The 15586-nt window shown below is 32.2% G+C and overlaps 1 long non-coding RNA gene across 10 annotated transcripts; it reads right to left on the bottom strand.

Moving 5' to 3' along the window:
- Positions 1-1775: 1775 nt before the first annotated feature.
- Positions 1776-6558, bottom strand: LOC141713035 (uncharacterized). 10 transcript variants are annotated; one of them, XR_012571787.1, is made up of 6 exons: positions 6172-6558; positions 5762-5799; positions 5553-5597; positions 4668-4728; positions 3237-3561; positions 1776-2586 (listed from the first exon to the last, which is right to left on the bottom strand). It is a non-coding gene; the product is annotated as an uncharacterized LOC141713035 (long non-coding RNA). The 10 variants fall into 10 exon arrangements; XR_012571782.1 differs by having other exon boundaries at positions 5762-6558; XR_012571784.1 differs by lacking the exon at positions 5553-5597.
- Positions 6559-15586: the final 9028 nt, after the last annotated feature.

Raw genomic sequence — 15586 nt, 5'->3', positions numbered from 1 at the left:
AGGGGATTTTTTTGAAAATGTTATAGAATATATTGAATATAATTGCATTAATAAGATAATTTATTTCAAAATATAATTCAATTTTGTGAAATTATTTGTGATATGAACTATTAAAATTGAAGAATGATGCCACTTTATTTTTAAAACAATAATAATAAATTTGGAATAATAGGGGAATATTTATAAAATTTTGTATTGATTCTGAGTTATTTGAGATTCGGGAATATCATGTTGAGTTCTTTTAAATTTTTACTAAACAACTTTTTAACTTTTTTGTGACAAATAATTGATATTATTTTTAAAGACAATAATACAAAACAACCCCAACCATAATAAATAAATAAAATCGTACTATATTTACAAAAAGTAGAATTATTAAAACTAGCAAAAATCTCAAAATTAAAGAAATAAAATTTATTAATAATACAAATATATATAGCTGATTACTAATTAAATTTATTATAAATTAAGATAAAAAACTGTGGTAGGTGTAACTATAAATTTATAAGTTAATTTATGAAATTAACCTTATTCGACTGTAACTCACCGCCCCATCTTACATTTTATTAAATGAAGTGATTAATGAATGTTGTACGATGATGAGTTTATGTAGGAAAAATATATGATTTATTATTATTATGGTAGAATATTGATAAATAAAATGTACTTATATAATATCTCAATTTAGAGTAAAATTTTACCATCAATAAGATTTTTAAATTTTTTTCACGTATTTTATGCAAAATCTCGGCGTTTAATTTAATAATATCTCAATTTAAATATTTTAAAAATAATCAAGTTCAGAACTTTATTTTGAAGGTTTCTCGCCTTTTAGTTATACAAAATCATAAGTTCTAATAATTTGCTATATATTTAGATTTTTTTATTATGAGGTTTCTCTACCATGTCTCGATTTTTTACTCAGTAATGTCTAAGTTCTTAATCAGATTTAACTCATATTTATCATAAAAAAGATGTAAATTTTTATTATCAAGTTTTATTGACGACCTTTCCACCTTCCATTTAAATATATTTGAATTTTTTATAATTTTTTTGTTACAATTAAGAATAGTTTTAATTCTTCGGTATCGTCTTTGTTTACGGCTAGAATTTTAGTTTAATAATATTTTAATATATAATAAATTTACTATAAATAGAATACATTTTTAAAAATATTAATTTTTCTCCTTTTATTTTCGTCACTTCAGACTTTTAAGTAAATAACATCTTAATCTATTAGAATTTTAATTATAATCAAATTTTAATTTCCATTCTAAAGGTTTCTAGATGTCGCCTACCTGTTTGATAATGCCATTTTTTTAATAATTTAGAATTTAAGATGAAACTACATCGATGTAGTGACTACGACTTTGTGAAACCTAATGATTTCTCTCTATCTCCTATGGTACATGTGAGGTTTTGGAGTACAAACTCATGGGTTCTAAGTTCTAACACATATTTGCATGATTTGTTTTTACATGTATAGAAAGTTTTAGCTTTTTTTATATGCTCATGAGCATATTCTAAGCACAAACAACCACATCAATTAAAATACATCAAAATTATAAATTTAAGTGCTTAGCATGTGTGCATGAACACAAACTAGACAAACCTTTTTTTATTAACATATTAACCACATAAATAATTCTAGGTTCATTTACTGACTTGCAAACTGTTGCAGTAGTAGTAGTATCTATAGCAGTCAGGGACTGGACCAGGTTTGAGAATGATTTTGGCCCGCGACATGGTACATGAAGATCTACAGTTGAAACTGTATTCATAGTTCCTTAATGTATTCCCTTGAATGTTGATTGACAACTAATTGAAGTTCGGATCATGCTGAACATTGTCACTCTTACAATGAAGTCATGGTCATTAAATAAACAAAGTCTAAATTAAAAATAATTATATTCTACTTAAAACAAACTTAAGTGATCATGAACGTACCTTCACATAGAAAATATCCCTTTAAACTAATTTCTAGAAGTCTAAAGATTAAGGCTCCGACTTTTGACCCTCAAGAACATGTGGTCAACATAGTGCCTCAATCTACTTGGTAACTTCTGATACTGAAGGCCGCTGATCAGGAAACTGGGCTTCACAATCCATGGCTAGCTGCAACAGCTGAACCATTTGTTGTTAAGTATCCTGAGATCTGAGGAGCTCTGTATCAAAGATTTCTGTGGTCCATTCCTCTCTAACTTTTGATTGTATTTGTACCCATCTAGGAAGATCTACGTCTTCTTCATTTTAGATGGTGTGAGTGGGAGCTTTTCCAGTAAGAAACTGTAAAAGTAATACACCAAAACTATATATATCATATCTATGTTCATTACAGATTAATAGAAAACTACTGCAATCTGCTTATTTCCATCAACGGTTTCTGTGCACCAGATCAGAAAGTACCATTGGTCATCCATTCCATATATACAGATCAATAGAAAGATCCGAAGAAGCTTTTTGGACACTAATGATTCAAAATTGTAAGGCAAGAAAATAGTGGGAGTTCAAACAGATTTAAACAAAATTTAAAATTTAGCTGGAACACCAAATGCTCCGAGCTTTATTGCTTGAGTATACAGTACCCTGCGGGAACAAAACATCAATGTATTTTTAGTTACATTTAAGTGATCACAAAGATTTCTAGCCAAAAAAAAAAGAAAAATTGTTTTAATTTATGGACTTGCTTACTCTTACTAATCAGCAACAAGTTATACATTTTATAAATATCAAAATAACTAATAGTGAATCTAGAAGATGAACTTGCTTGCATCTTGAGGAAACTTTAAGGTGTATCCTATTGATGTATACTGGACACAGCTAGGCAGTCTTCCAGTCAAACAAAATTTCCAGTTAATCCACAAGTTCAAGTTGGGGATATCAAGACATGTTCAGAAAGCATTCCAGTAAATTTATTTCCTCCTACATTCAGATAAGTAATTGATGGCAGAGTGAGGAATAAGCAGATGGAGTCGGGAATTCATTGCCTATATTAAGAATCTTAAAGATTCAGATAAATGTATGGGCACCAGTGGAATTAGAGAGCTAATCACAGTTGTGCTCCAGATATAACATGGTTATTAGCATAAATGAAAAATATAATACCAAACCACAACAAAGCCTATATTTGATGTCAACCAGAGTCCACAATGCATGGAGCATTACACACTACAATAACCTGCCCTGAACTATAATTTGCACACTAGTAATAATTTTAATCATTGGAAAGAGAGTACCTCTTCAACAATGAAGTCTGATTTGGTGCAACATGCTGGCCATCTGTGAAACCTGCTCCAAAGAAATGCAGAAAACTACACTAAAATATTGAAAAACCCCTGCAAAAACTGCTCAAAAAATTTGCAGCACAGTGCTTCAGAATTGTGCAAAAAATTGCTCAAAAATGATGCAGAAAACTGAAACAAATTAATGTAATTTTTTTGCAAAAAGTGTTAAAAAAATCTGCATAAAACTGTTCCAAAGAAATGCAGAAATCTCCACCAGAATTTTGAAAAAAAAAACTGCAAAAACTGCTCCAAAAAAATGCAGTGTGATGCTTCATACCTGCGCAAAAAAGTGCTAAAATTAATGCAGAAAACTGAACCAAATTATTATAAAAAATCTACAAAAAACTGATAAAAATATGTAGAAAATGCTCTGAAAATCTGCAGAACAATGCTCAAGAATTTTTCTGGAAAATGCTCCATAAAATTAAATTTTTACTGTGTTGTACCCACGTATACGGTGATTGATGACAAATTGGACGTGAGTACTAATATTCTTATTGCATTGTTAAGAAACAATGTAATAATTATTAATTATTTTGTACCAAAATGATATAAGATGATATTTTATTTTGCATTATTATTTTCCTAATACATAAACAACAGAAGCGCAGGACATAAACTGCATGTATCTGCAGAATAGTGATGCAAAAATAAGATGCAGATACAGTTTGCTAAAATTTCACGTGCAGGATGTTGTAAATTGGTTGGTACGAAAAGACTAAAAATGCATTAGAGAATTTACAACTAAAATCCTATACCCGTTTTAGAAACATTGATGTTTTAAACATTTTCACTTTACCCTCTCATTGATTAACTAAAAAGATTGAGCAACTAAAAAGAAAGATAAGTAGAGAAAAATACTCAATAAGTATTAAAAATTAAACAAAGCATCCAAGATCAATATCAAAAGAGATTTTAAAAGTTCAGTACCAATTTTTTTTTTAAAAAGCAAAGTAATCAAAGTCATTATGAAAAGAGTTTAAAAGAGCAAGTACTAACTCTTACATATTAAAATAAAATAGATAAAAGTCAAGCACTATATACATGCTTGATTAGACACATGAAATTTCTTTCTTTGCAAATAATTTATTGTCAAAATGAAAATCTAATGCCATAATAAGGCTCCAACCTTGAGGTAGAAGGCACAAAAGAGTTTGGAAGAATCCATGAACCTGGAAATTTTAATACTTCTCGACTAATTTATTGTTATAAAAATGAAACACTAATATAGGACCGTTACAACAAAAGTTACTTAAAATCAAACATCCAGTACAAATATAAATCTCTAACTTGAAAAAAAAATGTTATCAAATCACCTCTAAATCAAATATTAAAAGAAAGCGTAACATAATTTAATTTATTAAAATAAGATAAAACTAAAACCTGCATTTCTAACTTATCCATATAGCAGGTCATTCTTTGTGATCACTACATCAAGACATATCTGCAAAACAAAGTCATACATAGAAAATTCTTAATCTAGGAATGCAAAATGTCAATTATATCTCTGGTTATCGTCTATCAATATCTCTAATTCACGTCACTTGCACATTCTTCATATTTTATATCATAGTGACTCACTTATATATGAGTAAAGTGGGTATTTAATGTATAGGATTCAAATATATTAAGCAATATATATATATATATGTAAAATATCTATAATTTAAATGTACATATGCATATTTAACAGATGTATGAACATAGGCCATTTGACACTTCTATAAAGTATAATTGACAAAAAATAACATTTAATTTTATCAAAACCATAGTAAAGTTTAGGTAAAACTAAAGCCACAAAGTAAATCGCTACAAAGCATAGCAATACCAGTATATAACTTGAAATTATAAGAAAAAAAATATTAGTGACTACATACAAATCAGGAAAGAGGAGTACCACCGTTTTCGTCGATATTAATATCTTAAATTGGCCACTATCAATTAACTTAGCAAAATCAGCAACAAATCATATTAAAGGAATATAAAAATGAGAGGTCAGCAAATTATAAAATGTGCATAACATAAAAATGGAAAATTCTTCACTCATGCATTTGATCAAACATTTAATACAGAAAATTGAAAAATCATCAATTCATAAAATTGCAAAATCATTCACTTATATATTTTATCAAACACTTGGTAGTCCGATACGGATCATAAATATTAAAGCTAACATCCAAGTCACATAGTTATTGAACTCAATCGATCAAAAGCAAAACAATGATTGTAACTTGGTGTATGTACACAAAAATAGAATATTTAACTCACTTTCGAAATTCTCGACCACATCAATTTTTTAAATATAATCACATCCTTGAAACAATTAAAACTATCATTAGTAAATATATGATCAAACATATATTACAGATTATAAAATAAATCTAATGTATATGATGAAAGATGGATAAGAGCAAAAATTGATATCTACAAAAAAAAATCTGCACTTGGGCAAAAACTATATAGCAAAAGATACATACAGGATTTGGAACATTCTTCTTATCCAAGTTCACATGACCTGCAAACAATAGAAAATTGAAAAATATAGACACTAATCCTGTAAAATTCATGTTTCGGCTGTTTGAAAGTTTAAAATTTTAACCCGAAATTCGTTTATGCATTTCATCCAACACTTGTAACACCTAAACTAACTTTAAGATTACAATCAAAAAACTAACAAAAAAATCGAAGAACAAACAATAGAGTTATATATCCATATCAAAACGTTTTCAAATCTTTAATTATCATCATCTGAAACAATGAAAAAGTTAAATATAAAAGAGTAAGAAAGAGTAAGTTATATACACATCACATAGAATAATCTTTTTAGTTGAATCATATTTTAATTATTCATCAATCTCCCTCTCTCTTTATCGCCGGAAAAACTAACCATCATCGGTTTCTCCTCCGACCGACGGAATCTACGCCTCCACCCCCGTTTCTCCTGTTGTACACAAAACAAAACTCCCAATTTATATAACCTAAATTACTAATACACACTAGATCTATATACCTGTTATTCATGAATTCTTGAAATTGGGTCTGTGTTCTTTCAAACTGTTGTCTTGTTTAAGAATTGAAACAAGGGTTTGTGATCATTTTAAGTGGGCTTGATTGAGAAGAAATATATTTTATATGTTATTGTTGAAATGGGTCAGCCATTAGTATATGAGATTGGTATATGTTGTGCAATTTGGTTTTACATTCAGAACAAAAATATTGGATATGTTCATGTGGGCTGGAGTTATGAAACGGCCATTTGATCATAACTTCCGCTTTTTCGCATATTAGTGTTACTACACAAATCAAGTACATTTTTTTTAATATTATATAAATTTTTTAAAAAATATTTTGAATTCAATTCTTAATTTTGTTCATTTAGAACTTTAAATGATATGACTTAATGATAATTATATTAGTAGACGTATATATTCAAAAAAATTTAGAATATCTAAACTTATTTAAAGTGATAGTATTAGTAAGGGGAATATTATTATAACGAAATTATTATTTTATTGAGGATAAAAATATAATGTCTCCATTATGTTGGGACCTTAAAAAATATTATTTTAGCATGATGATTACTTAATCGATTAACTATAACTCTATAAAAAAAATTGAAAAAAACAATATTACTGATTGAACAATATAGTTTTATTGATAATTTTATGTGTATTTTTTTAAAAAATAATATTTATGTTTTAATTAAAATTTGATTTTTTAGTTCACATAAATAGGATACGAATTTTACTTAGTCTAATATAAATTTAATTTATCTCAGATCAGTGGTTTACATTATTTTATTTAGCCCGATGCCCAAGACATCGATCAAATCAAACTAATTATTTTTTGTTTAATTTTAATTTTTTTAAAGTCTGGATCAATAAGATAATTTTATTTTAGACTGAATAATTAGTATATATGATTTTATTTTTGTTGGTCGAATTGTATTTTCATTTTAGTTTTGTGTTAGTCTGAATTAATTGTATAATGTATTTTTTTATACTGGATAAATAACATATATTATTTTGTTTATCCAAGTTCATTAGTATAATTTTTTTAGGAGGATTGATATTATTGTTATTTTATCTTAGCCCGAGTCACATGATATATCAACTAAATCTTAATAATTATATTTAGTTTGCTTAACTTTAATTTAGCCCGAAGTAAAATAATATAGAACTCGATATGAATTAAAATATAAATTGGTAGAAGAAGTTGAATTTAATATATATTATAATGATATATAGTTCGTTATAAAATAGAATTGAAATTGGTAAATCAATAGATGAAGTTGACTTCAATATCAATTAGAATTAGAATTGATCGACCCAATAATTAGAAATAGAATAATTAAGGGTAATTAAGTAATTTCAGCAAGTACCGACCGACCGACTACCAAATTTTTAATGTTTCGTTTATTATAATATAGTATAGATTCATCTAATTACATGATGGATCCTATTCCTTAATAATCACGTGTTAGGAACCAGTTATCTAACACACTACTTATTTAGCGTTGGATCAACTTTTTAGTGGTCCTGATTATAACACCCTCCAAATCCGGGGTATAGATTTGGGGCATTATTAACAACAATTACCAACTAAACCTGCACAAGCGGAATATAAATATAATAATTATCCCGAACTATCACTACTCAGGATCTTTTAAGGTCTGAGTTGAAAACAAGAACCACATACTACACTTTATTACAAACCCAAATAAATAAAACCTGCCTCAAGAACTCTCTTTGTTACAAAACTTTATTCTATCTACAATCTCACCACAAAACTTTTAATCAAACTACACAAGACTTCTATTCAACCCAGCATTACTACTAATCCTGCTACACCTGATCTGGCAATTCAAAACTCTCTTCGGGAATAGGAAGGAACACTCTTGGTATAAGAGGGTCCCGCTGCTTGACTCGCTTCTTGACTATGCGGGCCCTGATGGGTTTCATTCTCTACCTTAACTGTAAAACAATAGGAATAACAATAAAAGGGGGATGAGCCAAAATTGCTCAACAAGCCTGCAACAATATATATAGTATAAAGAAAGAGAAATAAGTGAACCAATAAGCTGTTGGTTGGAACAACCATCTGAATCTGTATAGGATAGTAATTTGCCAATGCTGGCGAGTATCAAATGAACAAGACTGGAAACAAGAACCAACATATGCACTATAACCCGCTGATCAGTCAGGATATAGTGCAGATCTATACCCAACTACATAGACCCAACCAACATAAAGAGTACTCAGGCAACTATGGCCTATTAAATAATGGTCTGGGTAAAACCCAGCCCGTATAGTAACCATCCAGTCCAAGGCTTAGCATCCGGAACAATCAGAGTGCTTTTGATATATCCCAACACCAGGATATACCAGAGTATATGTAACAAGGGTAAAAAGGATTGAAATGAGAATAAGGAATTAAATAAATTGGGGGAAATCAAGAATTGAAATGAAATTGAAACAAGCATTAATAAATGGGTAACAGTGTATATGAACAATGTTTATCAAAGGTAACTGATATGATAAAAAGGAAATATAATTCACTATTCTGAATTTAGAATAGGGGAAAAACTTGCCTTGCGCGTTCTTAACCTGATTTAACTCACCGCCTTCTGTCCCTAGCTTGCTCTGCCTTGCTAACACTAAACCAATCATGGAAAGATAGTCGTTTAGATAACTTACTATATACGTGTATGTTAGGTCACACACACATTGTAGAGGGGGTGAATACAGTGTATAGTACACTCAAATCGAACTTTAAGAACTTAAGTAACAGAAAATAAACTTTATTGAAACAATAAACTCTGTTATAGTATGGAACTGTTGCCTCTCAGTGATGAACAAATATCACGAGAGCTGCTAGGGTTACAATGAATAATCTTCTCTAATAATGATAACACTTATAGTGTAAACCCTATGTCTGTGTTTATATACTACACAGTTACAAGATAATCGCTAATTGATATGGAATATAATTCTGCTTCCTAAAATATATCAATCGGATATCTTTTCTTCCAAGTATTCCATTCTTTACAGAATTCCTTCTTCATGCATATCTCTTCTTATGTTTATCTTGATCTTCTTTCCTTTAATCAGCTACTGTCCTTATCTGATCGTCCTTCAGCACTTAAGTTCTGATATCTATCTTCTGATGATTATCTCCTGATAACATAAGTACTGATATTCTTAAGTCCTGACTTCCAGTATAAGTACTGATCAACAGTTAAGTACTGATTTATCCTGTTCAAGTAAGATCTGAAAGCTAAACATAAAACATATTAGCTAGTGTCATAAGATTTCCACTGAAATAATTACTTCTTACATGGAATCGTTTGTTTATTGAAGACTACTAGGTCAGTATCTAGCACAGTTATCCTCATAGGATTGAATAGGTACTTGAACAGACATATCACTTATCAGAGTTTAGAAACATATATCAGACAACAGTCAGTACTTAAAGACATTTATCAATTAAGCACAGAATACACAATGAGATTAATTCTGTAAATACTGAGCATAAAGTCTGATAACACAGAACAAGACTAAGCAGATTTAGAGAAAGAACCTGAAACCATTCCAAGTTCATTTACCAATCTTGTAAAAGTAGCTTCACACAGTGGTTTTGTGAAGATATCTGCTAGTTGTTGATCTGTGGGAACAAAATGCAATTCCACTGTACCTTCATCCACATGTTCCCTGATGAAGTGGTACCTGATGCTGATGTGCTTTGTCATAGAGTGTTGAACTAGATTACCTGTCATAGCAATAGCACTTTGATTATCACAGTAAATAGGGATTTTGAAATATGTTAACCCATAATCCAGTAACTGATTCTTCATCCAAAGAATCTGTGCACAACAGCTTCCTGCAGCAATATACTCTGCTTCTTGATGTGGAAATTGACTTTTGTTTCTTGCTGTACCAAGAAACCAATCTGCCTCCAAGAAATTGACAGCTTCCACTTGTGCTTTTCCTGTCAATTTTGCAACCTGCAAAATCTGCATCTGAGTAACCTATTAGTTTAAAATCTGATTCTCTAGGATACCATAATCCCAGAGCAGCTGTTCCTTTAAGATACTTAAAGATTCTTTTTACAGCTGTTAAGTGAGGTTCTCTTGGATCTGCTTGAAATCTTGCACAAAGACAGGTAGCATACATGATATCAGGTCTACTAGCAGTTAGATAGAGTAGAGAGCCAATCATACCTCTGTAGTCAGTAATATCTACTGATTTACCGGTATCCTTATCCAGTTTTGTTGCAGTGGCCATTGGAGTGGATGCACTTGAACAATCTTGCATTCCAAATTTCTTCAGCAAGTTTCTGGTGTACTTGGTTTGACAAATAAAAGTGCCTTCCTCATTCTGCTTGACTTGAAGGCCCAGAAAATAGCTAAGTTCCCCCATCATACTCATCTGATATCTTGACTGCATTAGTTTGGCAAACTTCTTGCAAAGTTTGTCATTTGTAGATCCAAAAATGATATCATCAACATAAATCTGAACCAGAAGTAAGTCCTTTCCATGGTTGAGGTAGAACAGTGTTTTGTCTATTGTCCCTCTGTTGAATCCACTTTCCAGAAGAAACTGAGCTAAAGTCTCATACCATGCTCTAGGAGCTTGCTTAAGTCCATAAAGTGCTTTATCAAGCCTGTAGACATAATCTGGATGTTTGGTATCTACAAAACCTGGAGGTTGTTCAACATATACCTCCTCCTCCAATTCTCCATTGAGAAAAGCACTTTTCACATCCATTTGAAAGACAGTAAACTTTTTGTGAGCAGCATAAGCCAAAAATATCCTTATGGCTTCTAACCTAGCAACTGGTGCAAATGTTTCATCATAATCAATTCCCTCCTGTTGAGAATATCCTTTTTACAACCAGCCTTGCCTTATTCCTTGTAATTATGCCATCACTATCGGTTTTGTTTCTGAATACCCACTTTGTACCAACAACAAATCTATTCTTTGGTCTTGGCACTAGGGTCCAGACTTTGTTTCTTTCAAATTCATTCAACTCTTCCTGCATTGCTTGCACCCAATCAGCATCTTGAAGAGCTTCTTCCACTTTCTTTGGCTCAGTCTGAGAGAGAAAAGAATTGTAAAGACATTCATTTGAAGTACCTGTTCTAGTTCTGACACCTGCATCAGGATTTCCAATTATCAAATCAGGTGTATGTGATTTTGTCCACTTCCTTGCAGATGGAAGGTTTTCTCTAGAACTGGATGCTCCCCCATGATCCATGCTATCTTCATTTTCATTTTCTGATGCTCCCCCTGAAACTATACTCTCTGAGTTGGAGTCTTCAGTATTTAAATTTTCAGCATTATCAGAACTTGGCTTATCAGAACTTGACGAATCAGAATTTGAAGAGCCAGATGTATGTTCTGATGTTTCTTGAGCTGTGGTAGGATCTTGAGTATGCTCCCCCTGCATCGGTGCATCTTCCCTTGGCGTAGCCACCACAGTTTCAATAATATCAGAGTTTATTCCATCAGAGTTTACAGTATCAGGACTTAGACTTTCAGGATTTTCAGTATCAGAATTTGAGTCTTTATTTTCAAATCTCAGCTGATCATGGTCAATGAAATCTTCAAGACCAGTAATCTTCTTGTCATCAAAAGAGACATTGATAGATTCCATGACTACTTTTGTTCTCAAATTATAGACTCTGAAGGCTTTTGTGGAAAGTGGATATCCAACAAAGATTCCTTCATTAGCTTTTAGATCAAACTTTGATAGCTGTTCAGTATGAGTCTTGAGAACAAAACACTTGCATCCAAATAAATGAAGGTATTTCAGATTTGGCTTCTTTTTCTTCACCATCTCATATGGTGTTTTTCCATGCTTGTTAATGAGTGTTGCATTTTGAGTAAAACAAGCAGTCTGCACAGCTTCAGCCCAGAAATAGGTTGGAAGCTTTGCTTCTTCAAGCATTGTACGTGCAGCTTCAATGAGAGTTCTATTCTTCCTTTCAACAACTCCATTTTGCTGTGGAGTTCCAGGAGCAGAAAATTCCTGCTTTATTCCATGGCTTTTGCAGAACTCTTCCATTATCAAATTCTTGAACTCAGTGCCATTATCACTCCTTAAAACTTTCAAAGAATCTTTGACCATTTTATCCAGATGTTTGACATGATCAATCAAGATTGATGCAGTTTCACTTTTTGTATGCAAGAAATACACCCATGTGTATCTGGTGAACTCATCCACTATGACCAACGCATACTTCTTCTTTGCAATAGACATGACATTTACTGGACCAAATAGATCAACATGTAGTAGATGATAAGGCTCAAGAATTGATGATTCAGTCTTGCTCTTGAATGAAGATTTTCTTTGTTTGGCTTTCTGACATGAATCACAAAGACCATCAGGAGCAAATACTGTGTTTGGCAATCCTCTCACAAGATCTTTCTTGACCAGTTCATTTATATTGTTGAAATTTAAATGAGAGAGTTTCTTATGCCAATTCCAGCTTTCTTCAATTGATGCTCTACTTAACAGACAGATTGCAGAGCCATCAGTACTTGTTGAAAGCTTAGCTTCATAAATGTTACCACGTCTATATCCTTTCAGAACAACTTTGCCTTTAGATTTACTCACAATTTCACAGTGTTCTTCAAAGAAATTAACATGATAACCTCTGTCACAGATTTGACTTATACTCAGTAGGTTGTGTTTAAGTCCTGAGACCAGAGCTACTTGTTTAATTATGACATTTCCAAGATTGATATTGCCATATCCCAATATCTTTCCAATGTTGCCATCTCCATAAGAAACACTTGGGCCAGCTTTCTCCACAAAGTCTGATAGCAGGGCCTTATTTCCAGTCATATGTCCTGAACATCCACTGTCCAGAACTAGAATATTTTTCCTGTTGCCCTGCAATCACAAAGACCACTAATTATTAGTTTTAAGGACCCTATTAGTTTTAAGGACCCAGACTTGCTTGGATCCTTTGGCCTTATTAAGTTTGTTAACATTTGCAGCGGATTTAGCATCAGAGTTTATGTTAACATTTTTCTTATCAGAACTTACACTATCAGACTTTGAATCAGAATTTATACTAGAAGGAACAATGGAAACTTTCTTCAAAGAAGGTTTTATTTGATAATAATCATAGTACAAGCTATGATATTCCTTACAAGTATAAATGGAATGCCATAAACTACCACAATGAAAACAAGGATTTTGTGGTTTGTATCTAACAGACTGACTCTTAACTCCTGACTTTGAAGATAAGGAGTTAATATTCTTATTCTTCCTGCAAAAAGAAGCCAGATGGTTAGAACTTCCACAGTTATGACATGTTTTCCTAGAAGCATCGGGAACAGGTTTATAATTATTGCTTTTATTCACACCTTCCTTTCCATTCCTATTTTTCCTAGTTGATTTTACCTTGTTTGTATTCTTAACATCTTTCAGCTTATGCTTAAGCTGCTTCTTTGTCATTAAGCCTATGTTCACTTCAGCTGTCTTTTCCTGTTTTAGTTTGTCAGAAGTTAATTTCTTTATAACTTCTGATTTTTCATTTTTAGACTTTACAGTTACAAACTTAACAGGTTTTAACTTTGGCTTTTGCTTATCAACAGACTTAATTTCTTCAGTTCCTCTATCATTCTTATCTTCTCCATAACCTAAGCCCTCTTTCCAGTTTCCACTACTTAGCAAATTTTGAGTTGTTTTGCCAGAGTTAGTCCAAGTCCTGATAATCTCTCTTTCTTTTTCTAACTCAGTTTTTAGAGATTCAGTATGAAAAGAATAAGTAGTTTGAGGTACCTTTGTTTCAGCAGCTTCAGAACTGCTCTCAGCACTTTCTTTATCAGCATTTGCCATCAATGCATAGTTTTCCTCACTTTCAGAGTCTGAGGTGTCTGTCTAGCTTTTCTGCTTTGTGACAAGAGCCTTGCCTTTGTCACCCTTTACCTTCTTGCAATCAGGAGATATGTGGCCTTTCTCACCACAGTTATAGCATTTAATATTGGTGTAATCTCCTCTGTCAGACTTTCCACCTCTGCCTTCAGATCTTCTGAAATTCTTCTTATCAGAACTTATGCCTTTCCTGGAAAACTTCTTTCCCTTCCTGAACTTCCTGTATGCAATCTTTGTGATTCCTTTCACCATAAGAGCACACAGCTTCATCATCTCCTCATCAGCATCAGTCTCAGGCAAGCTTTCAGAATCTGAGTCATCATCACTCTCAGAACTTGATGACTCAGTATCAGACTTTATGAAAAGAGCTTTACCCTTGTTTTTCTTTGAGGAAGCTGCTTTGGGGAATTCTTCTTCAGCCTTAAGAGCAACTGTCCTTGACTTTCCTCCTTTCCTCTTGTTTCTTTGTTCCATCTCCAGCTCATGAGTCTTGAGCATTCCATAGATTTCGTCAAGAGTTGTTTCATCAAGATTGTAGTTGTCTCTTATTGTCGTTGCCTTCAAATCCCAGCATTCAGGAAGAGCTAACAGGAACTTAAGGTTTGAATCTTCAAGATAATACTCTTTATCAACCAATGACAAATCATTCAAAAGTTTGACAAATCTATCATATAAATCATTCAATGACTCATTAGTCTTTGAGTCAAAGTGTTCAGACTCTTGAGTGAGTATTGTCTTCCTGTTCTTCTTAATTGTGTCAGTTCCCTGACACCTTGTTTCCAGAGCATCCCATATCTCCTTAGCAGTCTTGCAGTTGATTACCCTGTTTGACATTACATTATCAATGGCACTATGCAGTAAGTGTCGTACCTTAGCATCCTTAGCAATTGATGCTATGTCTTCAGCAGTATAATCACTCTTCTCCTTTGGTACGGTCTTTGCTGCTTCACCTGCAACTGCAACAGCGAGCTTGGTTGGTTTGTGAGGGCCTTCCTTGATTCTATCAAGGTATTCTAGATCTGTTGCTTCCAGGAACATGGTCATCCTTACCTTCCATATGGGATATTCAGATGGTCTCAGTATGGGAACTCTGATGGTCTCATACCGACTCTGAATTTGTGTCTTTGGTGGTTCCTCAGTTTTGGTAGGCTTAGTTGGAGTTTCTGTGTCCGACATAATTGTGTTTGGATCTTTAACTGTATGTATGTTAACAGATAGGCTCTGATACCAATTGTTAGGTCACACACACACTATAGAGGGGGTGAATACAGTGTATAGTACACTCAAATCGAACTTTAAGAACTTAAGTAACAGAAAACAAACTTTATTGAAACAATAAATTCTGTTACAGTATGGAACTGTTACCTCTCAATGATGAACAAATATCACGAGAGCTGCTAGGGTTACAATGAATA

Source organism: Apium graveolens, chromosome 3 (assembly GCF_009905375.1).
Source record: "Apium graveolens cultivar Ventura chromosome 3, ASM990537v1, whole genome shotgun sequence".
NCBI classification, from domain to species: Eukaryota; Viridiplantae; Streptophyta; class Magnoliopsida; order Apiales; family Apiaceae; genus Apium; species Apium graveolens.
The sequence above is the reverse complement of the archived record's forward strand: the minus strand, read 5'-3'. Positions and strand labels throughout refer to the sequence as shown.